Source organism: Cricetulus griseus, unplaced genomic scaffold (assembly GCF_003668045.3).
Source record: "Cricetulus griseus strain 17A/GY unplaced genomic scaffold, alternate assembly CriGri-PICRH-1.0 unplaced_scaffold_37, whole genome shotgun sequence".
Classification (NCBI taxonomy): Eukaryota; Metazoa; Chordata; class Mammalia; order Rodentia; family Cricetidae; genus Cricetulus; species Cricetulus griseus.
In genome coordinates this window covers 1-15180 of record NW_023277108.1, presented here as the reverse complement: position 1 = coordinate 15180, position 15180 = coordinate 1, and the positions used below count along the sequence as shown (strand labels likewise).

Below are 15180 nucleotides of genomic sequence, written 5' to 3'. Positions count from 1 at the left end.
ATTTGAACCATCCAATGGAAATGATTCTGTATTTCGCCTCATTTGAAAGACTCTATGTTTCACCTCATTTGAATAACTCTGTACTTTGCCTTATTTGAATAACCCTGTATAGCGCCTCATATACATTGACCAATGGGAATAGCTCTGTACAATGCCTCATTAGAATTATCCAATAGAATCCCTGCTCCTAGCTTGCGCCTTTTTAACTATATAAGGACCCCTTTCCCTTGGCTCGGGGCGCTTAGCCACACAGAAGCTAAGTCGCCCCGGGTACCCGCGTCTCCAATAAAGCCTCTTGCTTTTGCATCCAAGTTCGTGGCCTCGCTGATTCCTGGGTGCGGGTCTCCTTCTACGAAAGTACCTCTTCGGGGGTCTTTCATAACTACTATACATTTATGAATTAAACAAACAAATCAAAACATTTGGGGGAGAAGCATGTGACCAAAGATAGAAGACCAGAGATATGGAATTCTAAGTTTGGAAATCTTGAGATAGAAGGCTTGCTGGACCCTGTATCTGAAAATCCCAGTCTGGAAGGGGAGACTCTAACATCAAAGAAATGTGTCATGACTGTGAACTTGGGTCCTCTAGAGTCCTTGTTTTCCTAGTCACCTCATTCCTAATTCTTCATAACTGAGAATGAGCGAAGGTGTGGGCCTTGCAGAATCTATCACCTGATATATTTCCTTACAGCAACAGATTCTTAGAAACAGATTCTCAGGCAAACCCACAAACTGAAAAGTATTTATGATTGTGTTTTAAGGCCATTCATTGAAAATAGATTTCTTGCACTCTATTGTGTATTAAATGGACACTTGTGGACTGATGAGTGGGGTGGATAGACTGTCCACATTTCAAAAAATGCATCGAGATAAAAAGTGTATCTGAATCTGACAGAGGGCTGATCTCTAAAACATACAAAGAACTCAAGAAGCAAGTCTTCAAAACACCAAACATTCCAATTAAAAAGTGGGATACAGAACTAAATAGACAATTCTCAATAGAGGAATCCAAAATGGCTGAAAGGCACATAACAAAGTGTTCAACATCCTTAGGCATCAGGGAAATGCAAATCAAAACAACTCTGAGATACCGTCTTACTCCTGTTAGAATGGCAAAAATCAAACACTCCAATAATAGTTTATGCTGGGATGTGGAGAAAGGGGAACACTCTTTCACTGCTGGTGGGAGCACCAACTTGTACAGCCACTTTGGTAATCAGTATTGCAACTCCTCTGGAAAATGGGAATGAGTCTACCACAAGATCCAGCAATTCCACTCTTGGGCATCTACCCAAAAGATGCACATTCATACAACAAGGGCATCTGTTCAATGATGTTTATAGCAGCACTATTTGTAATAGCCAGAACCTGGAAGCAACCTAGATGCTCCTCAACTGAAGAATGGATAGAGACAATGTGGTATATTTACACAATGGAGTACTCCTCAGCAGAAAAAAACAAAGGAATCTTAAAATTTGCAGGAAAATGGATGGAACTAGAAGAAACCATTCTGAGCTAGATAACCCAATACAAAAAGACAAACATGGTATGTATTCACTAACATGTGTATTTTAGACATAGAGTAAAGGAATACCAGCCTACAATCAACACTGCCAGAGAAGCTAGTAAACAAGGAGGACCCTAAGAGAGACATACATGGTCCCCTAGAGAAGGGGAAAGGGGCAAGATCTCCTGAGAAAACTGGGAGCAAGGGAAGTAGGGGAGGGAGCTAGGAGAATGAGAAGGTGAGAAGAGGAGGGATGCAGAGGACATGATGGAGCAGAAAGGTTGAGTCAGGGGAAGAATAGAAGATAACAAGAATGGGAATACCATAATGGAGGGAGACATTTTATGTTTATAGAGAAATCAGGCACTAGGGAAAGGTCTGGAGATCTACAAAGATGACACCAGCTAACAATCTAGGCAACAGAGGAGAGGCTAGCTTAAATGCCCTCTCCAGATAATGAGATTGACGACTGTCTTATATGCCATCATATAGCCCTCATCAAGCAGTTGGTGAGAGTAGAAGAAGATACCCACAACTAATCACTGAACTGAACTGGAATCCAGATGCAGAGAAGGATAAGTGATGGGCAAAGGGGTCCAGACCAGGCTGGTGACACCCACAGAAACAGCTAACCTAAACAACGGGGAGCTCTTGGTCCCCAGATTGATAGCAAGGATACCAGCATGGGACTGATCCACACCCCATGAACGTGGGTTTCAGAGAGGGGACCTTGGAAATCTACAGGACCTCCTGTAGTTGTTCAGTCCTTATCACTAGCATAGGTGTGGACTTTGTGAGCCCATTCCACATAGAGGGATACTCCCTGAGCCAAGACACACGGGGGTGGGCCTAGGCCCTATCCCAAAGGATACAATAGACTCTGATGACCCCCTATGGAAGGCCTCACCCTCCCTGGGGAGCAGAAAGGTTATGTGATGGGTAGGGGTTAGTTGGGGGGGTGGTAAGGGAGGAGGGGTGGGAGTGGGAACTGGGATTGTCATGTAAAACAATCTTGTTTCTAATTCAAATAAGAAAATAAAGAAAAAAATGTATCTGATTCCACCTGTTTCTGTGACACAATAAAGGCTTTTTGCTTGTTTGGGTTTTGTTTTCTTTTCTTTTTTCTAGACAGGGTTTTCTCTGTGTAGCTTTGAGGCTGCCTTGGAACTTGCTGTGTAGACCAGGCTGGCGTCGAACTCACAGAGATCCGCCTGCCTCTGCCTCCCCAGTTCTGGGATTAAAGGCGTGCACCACCACTACCGAGCCAATAAATGTTTCTTATCAAAGGATTGACTTATGATACTGGTAGCTGATTTGCAACTTGGAGACCTTATTCTCACATTTTAAGAGAACAAATCTTAACCCTTCCATAACTGTCAGTTTTCTATTGTCTGATGCTTCATGACAAACCACCTCAAAGTTCAGTGAGCACCATACTTTTAATAGATGAGTGTTATAAAGTGTTTGTGGCATTCAGATTAACTTAAAGATTCCATGTTCTGCCTACTCAAATGATTTTTTAAAGACTTATAATTCATCTAAACTAGGCAAACACTTGCAACTAATTTGAGGCAAGTTTTCATTTTCTTATTTAGCAGCTTGAAGGTAATTGAATTTTTATTCGATGATTCACGAGTTTTCCATCACCTCTCACTTAATATATATCTCAGAGGTGAAAATAAAGATAAAACTTGTGTTAGTTGATTGTAATCTTATGCTATGTCATTAATCTAAAAATATTTATAAACAATAAAATAACATCAAAAATGTATTCTTAATTAGCATCATTTAGTTAGCTCCTGTGTCAGACAGTTCTGGCCTGGGACAGCTGCAACTTATCTCTAATGCTGTCTTTCACATACCTGGACCGGTGTGTGACTTATCTGGATACTGACTGGGTTCAAATGGCCCCACTCACACTATAATGGTTGGCTGTCTGTTGGCTAAGGATGATAATGGTGAATTCCCCGTACACCTCTTATCACCCAATGGCAACTCTAGACACATAGAAAGAATCCAAAAGCAAGTCAGGTGTAATAGACCATGCCTGTAATCTCACTCAGTACACAGGAAGCTGAAGTAGGAGTATTGCTATGAGTTTGAGGCCAAGCTGGTCTATGTAGTGAGTTCCAAGCCAGCCTGAACTATAGGGTGACACTATCTCAAAACAGAAGAACAGAGGAAAGATTCCCCGTGAAGCATCCTTCATGTGGTGTGCAAGGATGTTTTGAGTTCTGCTTACATTATGTTTGCTAGTAAGGAAGCCTCATAGCCCAATATAAGGACTAAGAAAAAAATTTTTTTTCATGTGTGAGATGAGTAGAGAATTGTGGGCATTTCTACAATCTGTCATGTTGTCAGTTTAATTCAGATAAAATGCAATACGAGATTAAGTAAAGAAAAATAATCGGTGTTGGTTGAAGGGAGCTGGCCTCAGAAATAAGTCAGCCCATTAGGCAGCGGGAAGGGTTCTACCCTGACACCTTCTCACCTCTGTTGTCTATCTGTCTTCTCACCTCTGTTGTCTATCTGTCTTCTCATCTCTGTTTATCTGTCTTCTCACCTCTGTCTGTCTGTCTGTCTTCTCACCTCTGTCTGTCTGTCTTCTCAGCCCTGTTGTCTATCTGTCTTCTCACCTCTGTTGTCTGTCTGGCTTCTCACCTCTGTCTGTCTGTCTTCTCACCTCTGTTGTCTGTCTGTCTTCTCACTTCTGTTGTCTATCTGGCTTCTGGTGTATGTAGGATCTTCCTCACATAAAAGTCATTTATGTGGCCAAGAGTTACGTCTTTGATTCTCTTCTAGTCTTATCCTATACATTTTCTTTGGATAATCTCATAGAGTCCCATGACCACTACTTAAATCTACTTACAATGTCCATTTCTACATGTTGTTCTGACTCATGACCTCAATGAATTCCTAAATTAAATCTACTTATGGATCCTCCAGGCTTTATTATGTACAAAACCAAGCTTGCTTTTATATGCAAAGACACGAATCTTTCTCCACTATTTCTGTTTTGGGCTAAAACTGTCTATCTACCTAAGCTAGAAGGCTCAGCTAACATACAGTAACCCTTCATTGTTTCTCCTTTCTCACTACAAGTACTGTCATTCCATCTCCCACAATTATGTTCCATTAAGGGGACTCTTTATGTGTACATATGTAGGGGTGTGCGCACCATGTCATTTGCGTGCCTGAATGTGTGTGTGTGTGTGTGTGTGTGTGTGTGTGTGTGTGTGTGTGCGTGTTAAGTCAAAGGACAGCTTTGAGGATTCATTTTATTCATTCTGCAGTGAGTTCTAGGGATCCAACTCAGGTCACCAGGCTTGTAAGGCAAGTTATTTTACTTGCTGAGCAATCTTGCCAGCATTGTTTCTTTTTGAAAAGCAGTGTGTGTGTGTGTGTGTGTGTGTGTGTGTGTGTGTGTGTGTATTCATTCAATTTGTGTGTGTTTATACATATGTATAAGAGTGTGCATATGGAGGCCAGAGGTTGATACTTGGTTTTTTTTCTTTTCTTTTTTTGCAGATTTTTATTTGAATTAGTAACAAGATTGTTTTACATGACAATCAAAGTTCCTTTCTCCCTCCTGTCCTCCCCTACCACCCTACTAACTAAAACCCTACCTGTCACATATCCTTTCTGCTCCCCACGGAAGGTGAGGCCTTCCATAGGGGGTCATCAGAGTCTATCATATCCTTTGGGATAGGGCCTAGGCCCACCCCTGTGTGGCTCAGGGAGTATTCCTCTGTGTGGAATGGGCTCCCAAAGTCCATAACTATGCTAGGGATAAGGACTGAACAGGAGGTCCCATAGATTTCTGAGATTTCCTCACTGAAACCCACGTTCATAGGGTGTGGATCAGTCCCATGCTGGTATCCCAGCTATCAGTCTGGGAACCAAGAGCTCCCTGTTGTTCAGGTCAGCTGTTTCTGTGGGTTTCACCAGCCTGGTCTGGACCCCTTTGCCCATCACTCATCCTTCTCTGCATCTGGATTCCAGTTCAGTTCAGTAATTAGTTGTGGGTGTCTGCTTCTACTTCCACCAGCTGCTGGATGAAGTCTATAGGATGTCATATAAGACAGTCATCAATCTCATTATCAGGAGAGGGCATTTTAAGCTAGCCTCTCCTCTGTTGCCTAGATTGTTAGCTGTTGTCATCTTTGTAGATCTCCAGACCTTTCCCTAGTGCCTGATTTCTTAGTAAACCTAAAATGTCTCCCTCTATTATGGTATCTCCATTCTTGTTATCTTCTATTCTTCCACTTACTCAACCTTTCTGTTTCCTCATGTCCTCTGAATCCCTCCTCTTCTTCTCTCCATCTCATTCTCCTACCTTCCTCCCCTGATATTTGTTGTTATGCAACAAGGCCCCAGACCTAGTAGCCCGCCTCACCAGACCTTAGCACAATAAACTCCATAATATAAATACCATTCAGGCTGTGAAACTCAGCATGTAGACAATACCACATGCCAAAACTAAAATAAAGACCTAATCCATCAAAATCCATACTTATGGGAAAGTCTCTGAATGTACTAACCTTGTTTTGCAGCTTCTATAGTTCTACTTCTGGTTAACTGTTCTTGTTAACTGAAGTATGTCAACCCGGGATGTGCTTTTTTGTGCTTAAAGATCATCCTAAAAAAAGGTTCTGGGTTACACTGGCATCTCAATGTCCCAGTGTAGTCTCAGGTCAGCTAATAAAGACTTTCTATTGGCTAACACCCATGTCTGAACGGTCTTCTCTGAGGAATACTTCACATTTTTGGAGGCCCCAGCAAGATTCCAGAGACCATACCTCAAGATACCTAGGGTTTCAGAAAGCCTTGGAGCTAGGAAGAGTGTGGCAGTTAGGGGAATCCTAGGGGTGCACAACCTGAGATGTTCCAGGTCCCCAGGACTCCTTTTGATTAATCACTGCCTAATTCTTCAGAGGAGTCTGACATATTTGCCCCAAAAGGAAACAGATTAGAAAGTCACCTGGTTTATTACCTCTGTAGGTAATTCTGGTCCAGGAGCCTTCTGTTTGTTCACATAGAAGAGGTCAGACATGTCTGCTGTTGCAGTATATAGGATCCATATGAAACATCACTGGTTCTCTTTGTTCAGGTGCATGAATGTGTGGTGGCCACCCCTGGTTGTCTTTACTGTGTTTCTCTGTGTGCATGTGTGTCTCTGCATGTCCTCTATGTGTTTATGTCAGTTTTATTTCCCTGTATTGACAAGTGACTTTCCCTGGCTTTAGACCTGTGCCCCCTCCTATTGAGAACCTAAATCCTTTTGGCTCTGTCAGGTCACCCAGAGAAAACCTCCACCTGTCCCACTCCAGGAGCAGGAGCCCTTGCTTGTTTTGTTGCTTGACTCCTGCTCAAGGTCAGTGTTGGCCCCTGTGTGGAGGTAGGAAGAGGATGGGCTTCTCATCCAGGGGCCCAGACATCTGTATGGAATGTTCGCAGGAGGGGAAAATCATTGCCCCAAGTGAGCACTCCCTCTGCTCCTTTCCTTGCTGTGCTAAGCAGCCCCAGGAAAGGGGAAAATTTCTCACCTGGGGGTGAGCCCAAAAGAAAAAAAATAGAGTTCTGCTCCTTTCTCTTTCATAATTTATGTCTCCTTATTAGCCAAGAGTCCATAACACAGCCTTGTATGACAAATAAAGGGGTGGCTGGGCTGGGCATGAAGATAATGCATTGTGGACAGACTGAAGATTCCCTCGAGTCTAACTCTGACAAAGGAGACTTTAAACAACTTTCTCTAAATGATTTTTTAAAGGATTAAAGATAGCTGGTAAAAAAATATCCTTTGTCACCCAGTTGGCCCCAGATATTAGGAAAAAAAGGTATACAAATTTAAAAAGTTAAAGATACTAGTAGGCCTTAGTTGCTGGAGCTAACTTAAAGAGTGTTTAGCAATAGATAATTGATTGGGACAAGACTTTTTGCAAAAAATGAAAGCAACTGCCACCTTCTCTAAAGATGAGATATAGTTAGATTTACAGATAAAAAACAAAATTTTGGTGTCTCTCCCTCCGTCAGAAAAAAGCCAGCCCTCAGGACTGGCCAAACACCAAGCTCCTATAATTGTTCAAACTAACCAGTTCAGCTATCTCTGATCAGATTAAACAATACCCAATGACCCTGAAAATAAAAGAGAAAATTGTAGTCCATAATTCCTGCTTTGAAGAAGCAGGAAGGCATCCTGTTGCCTGCCAGTCACCCTGGAGTCTGCCTCTCCTGCCTATGAAGAAACCTGGGACCTCTGATTTTCATGAACCTGATTCTTCCAGAGAAACAGGTGTACACTGTCTTGGACCTGAAAGATGCATTCTTCAGCCTCTCATTGGCAGAGGTGAGTCAACCCACCTTTGTTTTTAAATGGACAGACTGAGTGGGAGGTTACAGTGGGTGCAATACCTGGATCATGTGACCTCAGGATTTAAAGACACTGGATGCAGACTTCTTGCCCATCTGTCAGAGTTCTCCTGTGAGAACAGATCATGAAAGTCTCACTGAGGAGCTGCTTCAAGAGGCACAGACTGTGGGCTACAAAATGTCAGCTAAGAAAGCCCAATTTTATAGAAGCATACCTATCTTTGCTATCAGCCAAAGGGAGGCCAAGAGAGCCTGTCTCAGAGAAGGATTGCTTCCTTCCTGCAGATCCCAACTCCAAAGTGGAAGAGACAGGTTCGTGGATCCCTGGGTATTGCTGGACATTACTCCCTCTGGATACCAAGTTTGTGAAAATAGTGAAACATTTATACACCAGCACAAAGTGGGCCACTAAGCCAGTACTCCTGGCTGAGACTGAAGATAGGGCATCTGAGGCTTCAGAAACAACTCTGTTCATGAAACAAAAGGCAAAGGGCATTTTAACCCAAACTTTGAGGCTACAGAAGATGTCCTCTACCATACATACAAATGACTGGACCCTGCAGCCACAGGATGGCCCAACTATCTAAGAGCTATGGCTGCTACTGCTAGTTTAATGAAATAAAGCAGACACGTTAACTCTAGGTCAAGATCTTATACTCACAACACCCCATGACACACTGAGAAACACTGGAACTCTGGTGGTCTAATGACTGTGGGGCCCAGTACCAGGCCCTACTCCTAGACTACCCTCGAGTCCAGTTTGAGAAATCCACCACTAATAATTTAGCTACCCTCTTGCCTGAAGAAGCAGGTATTCATCCATGGCTGTCAGATGATGAAAGATGAAACCAGGCATGTGGGAAATGCAGTAGTTAGATTAACCAAAATATTTTGAACCACAATCCCAGTACCTCAGCCTGAGAGAAGAACTTATTGATATGACCCAGACTCTCAGATGAATAAAGAAAAGTACATTTCCCTAACACAGATTGTCAATTTGTGTGCTTTTAATACTCGGCATGACCATGGTGCCATCTACAGAGAAAGGGCTTCTCATCTCTGGAAAAATGATATTAAAATGTCTTCACCCTCCTAGAGGCTACTTGGCTTCCCATAAAAATTACTCTTCTCTACTGCTGAGCTTCTGACCTGGATGCCAGACAAATGGCCCTGATAACATACCAGGACACGACTCAGTACTGCCTAAGACTCTATTGTAAAAGAAGAAATGGAAAGCTCACACTCAAACCCACAAGCTGATGGAGGACACCAGAGGGAAAGATCATTCTCCCAGAAAAAAACTGCCAGGACTCTCAGTAACTGTCCTTCATCTGGGATCCACAAAATTTTCTGTGTGATTCAGAACAAGGTATGTTATGCCTAGACAGGACAGCCTAGTGCAGCATGTCTCAGCCAGATTCCAGGCTTCTGCTCAAATGAATGCAAAGCAGAGAGCCCTTATCAAGGAAGGGACCCTAATGAAAGAACAGCACCCTGGTAAATGCCACCCAGACCCAGCCTTCTGGGGGAGGATAAAAGTACTTGCTAGTGTTTATAGATACATTTTCAGGTAGATATGTTCCCCACCCAGACTGAAACTGCTCAAATAGTAACTTAAAAATCTTTACCGGGAATAAGTGAGACTTTGGGCAGAAAGACCTCTGGGAAGAAGAAAGGTGGAGATGCCAGTGAGATATGATACAAGTTGGATATACAATACAGAAGAGAGGTAACCAAGCCAAGTGTCAGAATGTAGATTAATAGAATCTACGTTCATTTGCACTATTAGAGCTGGAGAAAAGTCAAAGACAATGCCAAGTTTTCATAATTAATAATAAGTCTCTGTGTCTTTATTTGTAAACCAGTGGCCCAAGAAAATCTGGTAGGAAAACTTACTACAACTCACTGATTCAGGCAGCAAAGCCAAAGGATTTTCCCGTCCTTGCTTTCCCAAGTGTTTGGTCTGGCCCAGCTTTTAAATGCAAGCACTTCACTGACTGAGCCATTTCCCAGTCCCCATTTCCTTTTCTTTATGGGCCCCATCATCTGACTTCTTCCAGAAAACTCTAAGCTTTAATGGTTTCACCATAGAGTTTTTCCCAACTCTAAGCCACCCAGAAACCCCCTTTCTGTAAAACCCAAGTTTGTTCATGTCCCTTCTCTGCATAAAATATAACCATGTCCCTGTGTTAGTCACCTTTCTGCTAGTAATCAACTTATAAAGAGAGGGGATGCATTTTGATTCATAGTTTATGTTAAGTCAGCCCCTGCTCTTAGGCCTGTAGTCAGGCAACCCAACATGGCAAAGGTGATGGCAGAGGAAGACCACTCACAGTCACAATACAGAAAGAAAGAAAGAAAGAAAGAAAGAAAGAAAGAAAGAGAGAGAGAGAGAGAGAGAGAGAAAGAAGGAAGGAAGGAAGGAAGGAAGGAAGGAAGGAAGGAAGGAAGGAAGGAAGAGAAGGGTGTATGCAATGCAGAGGTTCTTGTCCAATTTCTATAAATCTATGTATTTCCATGTGGTGTTGGCTTACTGGAGAATGCCCAGACCTGTTACTCCTTTGTGGTCTACATGGCGTCCCTTCACAGCATCTCTCTGCCTCTCTCCCCAGCATTCTCCTCATCTCCTAGCCCTGCCTATCATCCTGCCTCTACTAGCTATTGGCCAAATAGTGTTTTATTCATCAATCAATGGGAGAAAGATATATACAGAAGGATATCCCCCATCAGAAGGAAATAATTATCTCCTTCCAGGACATACCTCCAATGACCTGGAGACCTCCTAATGCCTCTTTAAAGAACCCACCAGTTTCCTATCACACCATAATGGGGCCTGAGCCTTTACTATATGCACCTTTGATGAATACTTAAAATCTAGACTATTGTTGTATTGCCTCCAGAGCCAAGGCCAAACTCTAGAAGGCTGATTCACCAGGTGCTGCCCCACCATCTCTGCCCAATTTTACACATCTATCTTCTGCCTCTTTCACACCTCTTGCCCTCTCTTCAGCTTCCCTAGCAACACATGCCCTTTTGCAATCCTTACCTTTGACCCATCTTGTTTATTCTTCCTAGACTATACACCCTCTCTTTTCTCTCTGGAAATTCTTATTCATTATCCATCAGGACAACTCACAAACTGGTCACCTCCCTGTTAGTGACTTCCCTGAGCCACCATGATACACTTAGTCACTTCTGAAGTCTTTTTCCTTTTTGCCCTTTGCTCTAGAAGTGGCCATTGCTCACACTGAGCACATGGCATCTTTGAATACCTTCTCTGTTGACCAATTCCTTAACCACAGCAATTCCATTTCTCTGAGGTGTACCCTAGAAAGCCAAAAATCTCCCTTGTAGTTACCAAACAACTAAAGGACCCAGACTCTTCTAATCAGATGGCCCTGCACAGAACTTCCCCAATCCCTCAGAATGAGTTATGTGTTCCAGGGGAGTGAGGCAGGAGACTGATCATCTAGTGAAGTCTATGTAAACAGGCCTTGGGTTCTTGGTGTGGCCAGTAATAGACTTGTGGTAAGTAGTGTCTGGTGCTGAGAGACAATGAGATCATTTGCCAGAGCATCTTGCCAGGGCAGTTGATAATGTTTGAGTCCCTAGCTCTCCCAGATAGTTTACAAACCACCTAATGACCCTGGATGAATGAACTCCTCAAACAAATCTGAATGAATCTCCATTTGCATCAACTGAAAAGTAATGTCTGAAATACCCTGGTTAGAATATGTGTCAATTTTACTCCTTGTGATCTGTTTCCTGTCTTGATGCACTACATTAACCCCAGCTATTGTGTATTCTATGTGGTGTGCTTCCAATTTCCTTTGTCTTGTCTTTTTTTTCCTTTTGGGACAGGGGCTTCTTAGGAGCTGTGCAGCCCAGGTTCAGACCAGTATATGAATGCTTGTCCAACAGGTCTCCGGTGAGTCAAAAGCCCACTGGGACAGTGCCACACGGCAAGGACCAGTGGACTTGGGGCAGTACAGAATCCTTCTGGGACCATGCAGCCTGCATGCACTCTTCTCTCTCCTGATATCGATGATTCTCTTGGAGATTTTTAGTTTCACTTTGTCAGTCACACATGGGACAGATGTGTTCATTCCTGGAAACCTCCTTTTTTCTCGAATATTTCCCGTAAAATCCTTTGGGAGTTGATGCTTCTCAGCTTTCTTGTCTGGGGGTGCCACTTATTATACTCCAGACCCCAGGAGCTGTTCTGATTCAGTGCTGACCAGATCACCCCTGCTCTGCAAACAAATTTTGAACTAGATTATTGTCCTTGAAAATGTGTGCCTATGTTCATCACTTTTTAGTTTTGTAAATACCTGGCTCGATATTTGGCCAAGCTAGCAAAATGATAAGTGTTGTTTTTGGTTTAAAGATGATTTGATGTAAAAGTTGGGAACAACACATTTGACATATTTATTTTTGCCAGAAGTTAATGGTGGAGGATGGGGAAAACTTGCTTGTTATGGAAAACTTGCTTATTTTGATGTATAACTGTCTGAAGTTATTCGGGGCTGGACACTTGTATGAAATTCTTCTGGTGGTTGGACAATTTATTTCTTTACTTCCCCATCTCAGCATCTGAACACAAGCTGCAGAAGGACTATAGCAGTTTCTATCTCCTGGGATTCTTCCTATGTCAGTTTCCTGAGTGTGTAGATTATAAGCATGCATTATGCCTGGCTTTTTTAAACCTTTTAAAGATAGTTTAATTTTAGTCTGGACAGGCCTCAAATATGTGTGGAAAATCATTTGCTTCAGCTTCCCAAGTGCTGGGATGTAAATGTCTGCCCCCATGCCAACTTGGTTTGGCATTTTCAGGGAGAGTTGTGTTGATGTATTGTTTATACTTTAGGCTGGTCAGGTCCTCAGTGTGGTCTAGGCTGACTGAGACTTGTAGCAAACTTCCTGGCCTAGTCACTCCAGTGCTAAGATTACAAAATGCACACAATCCTACATGGCTCAATTAATTTTTTTTACAAGGTTACCCTGTGTAGTGCAAGCTAGCCTGAAATTGATCATCCCCCTGTTTCAACCTCCTAGGGGCTAGAGTGATACTTCTGTGTCATAATGCCTGGTTTAATTTGAATTTCTTGAACTGCTTATAATATGAGTATATGTTAAATGCCTACTCTGAGTCATTCCCTCTTCTAGTCACTAAGCACATAATAGTTGTGGTAACCTTGTGACTTTTGTCTATGTGATGTGTACAGTCTACAAGATCTGTGTCTGAATATTTTAGATGTCCAACTAACTGGGTCATCGGCATCTATTGGTTTGAATAAAAATGTCCATTAGTGCCTTGAAAATATAAAGACAAATGAGAAATGCCCTTGATTTCTCTTAGGCTAATAAGAGACAAATCTCTTAAACTATCTACTTCACTGCAATGGGAAAGTGGGATAAAAGAAATGTGATTGGGATTCAAAAGTGGTACAAAGCAAGGGGGGGACAAAGCAAGGGGGGACTTGGTTGGAAAAGTCAAGAATGAAGAACTAAATTACTACAATAGGAAAAAACAAAAGAACTGATTTACTGCTGGCACAAATATGAGTAACACATACGATTGCCTCTCTTCCAGGAGGGAATACATGAGCAAGGGAGGTCAGGATTGTGATGGAGAAATCTACAGAGACAGCTGAACCAAGCTTGTGGAAACTCGTGAGCTCTGGACCAACAGCTATAGAGACTCCAGGGGACCGACCTAGGCCTCCATATGTGGTAGACAGTTGTGAAGCTTGGACTATTTGAGGGGCCCAGGCAGTAGGATCATGATATACACCTGGTACCTGAGCTAGCTTGTTGGAGCCCATTCTCTATGGTGGGATGCCACATTCTACCTTAATGCATGGGAGAGGGACTTGGCCCTACCCCAACCTATTGTGCCAGACTTTGTTGACTCCTCATGGGAGTCCTTACCCATGAGGAGGAGTGGACTGAGCATGGGGTGGGTGGAAGGTTAAACAACAATAAAGCCTCATGCAGTTTTCATCAAGCTTTCGACACCATATGGTGATTGGGGTGGCTGGCATCCTGGGCTGAGATCCTGGAGGCCTGAGCTTTCCGGGGATCTTACAATTCTCACACAGTATCTGTTAGATATTTAATTGATTAATATTAACACTGTTATAAATACATTTCAGGTCAGTGATAATTCCATTATATTTATGTTGCAAATATATTAAGGACTGCATATTGCAAAGAGTCTACAATGTTCTTCAAACCTTGAGACAGTTTCTGCTTTGTTAACTAAGCTAACCCAAAACTTTTCTCCTACTTCCTCAGCCTCCAAGTAGGTATGATTGCAGGTATGACATAATGCCCAACTTAAGTCTTTTTCTCACATTTTAACTCACCTAAAATTGGAATCTCATTTACAATTCATAATGTAACACTATGGTCATCAACACTTAAAAGCAATTTTTTTTCTGAATCAGGTTTATTCCACATAACAGAATGATAACTAGTTGCATCCATTTTCCTGTCAGTGTTCTATTGCTGTGAGGAGACACAACGACTAAAGCAACTTTAATGACAGAATTAATGAGGGGCTTGATTGCAGTCTCAGCGGTTTAGTCCATTATCATCATGGCAGGCATTATGGCCTTAATAATGGCAGGAAAATACTGGAGCAGTAGCTGAGAACTACATCCTGATCCAGAGGCAGAGAAAAAGTCTGACTTAACATGATGTTTTTTGAACACCCAAAGCTTACCACCAATGACATGCTTCCTTGACAAGGTCACACCTACTCCAACAAGGCACCCCCTAATCCTTCCAATCCTTTCAAATAGTACCACTGTACAAGCAATTTTTAATACTCAAGGTAGAATATCATGCTATTCATTGTCGTGTTCCACGAGGTCTCAGCCTTAATCCATGAGCTTTGGCCTGAGTGGGGGGTGTGAACCTGGAAGCTCCTAGCAACCCAGCAGAGATAAAGACCAAACACAGGCATCTTGTCATCTTTAGAGAGCTCTCAGTTCCATGTTGTAGAACTAGAGTCATTTCTTTATTAGCCTTCTTTTCTGGTGTTTCTTAACCGTCCTGTCATGACCACGAGAGAACCATTTCTCTCCTTGTTCTCCTCTCTGCTCTGGTCCTAGCCCCTTACCTGTGTCCTCCCTAGTCACTCACACCCCTCTCCTCCCTGCCCAGGTGCAGGCCTATTCAGATGCTTTGGCCCACAGAGATACAAATAGGAGGCATATTACCCTGAGGCCATGGTAAACAATAGTAGCCTTACTGACATTAACAATAAGTGGGACGGAGCTTTCAGGTGTTCCATGA

The 15180-nt window shown here is 42.7% G+C and overlaps 1 long non-coding RNA gene across 1 annotated transcript; it reads left to right on the top strand.

Moving 5' to 3' along the window:
* The first annotated feature begins 11258 nt into the window (after positions 1–11258).
* On the top strand, positions 11259–14823 carry LOC113838117. Its single transcript, XR_003488602.2, has 3 exons — positions 11259–11406; positions 11740–11806; positions 13472–14823. It is a non-coding gene; the product is annotated as an uncharacterized LOC113838117 (long non-coding RNA).
* Positions 14824–15180: the final 357 nt, after the last annotated feature.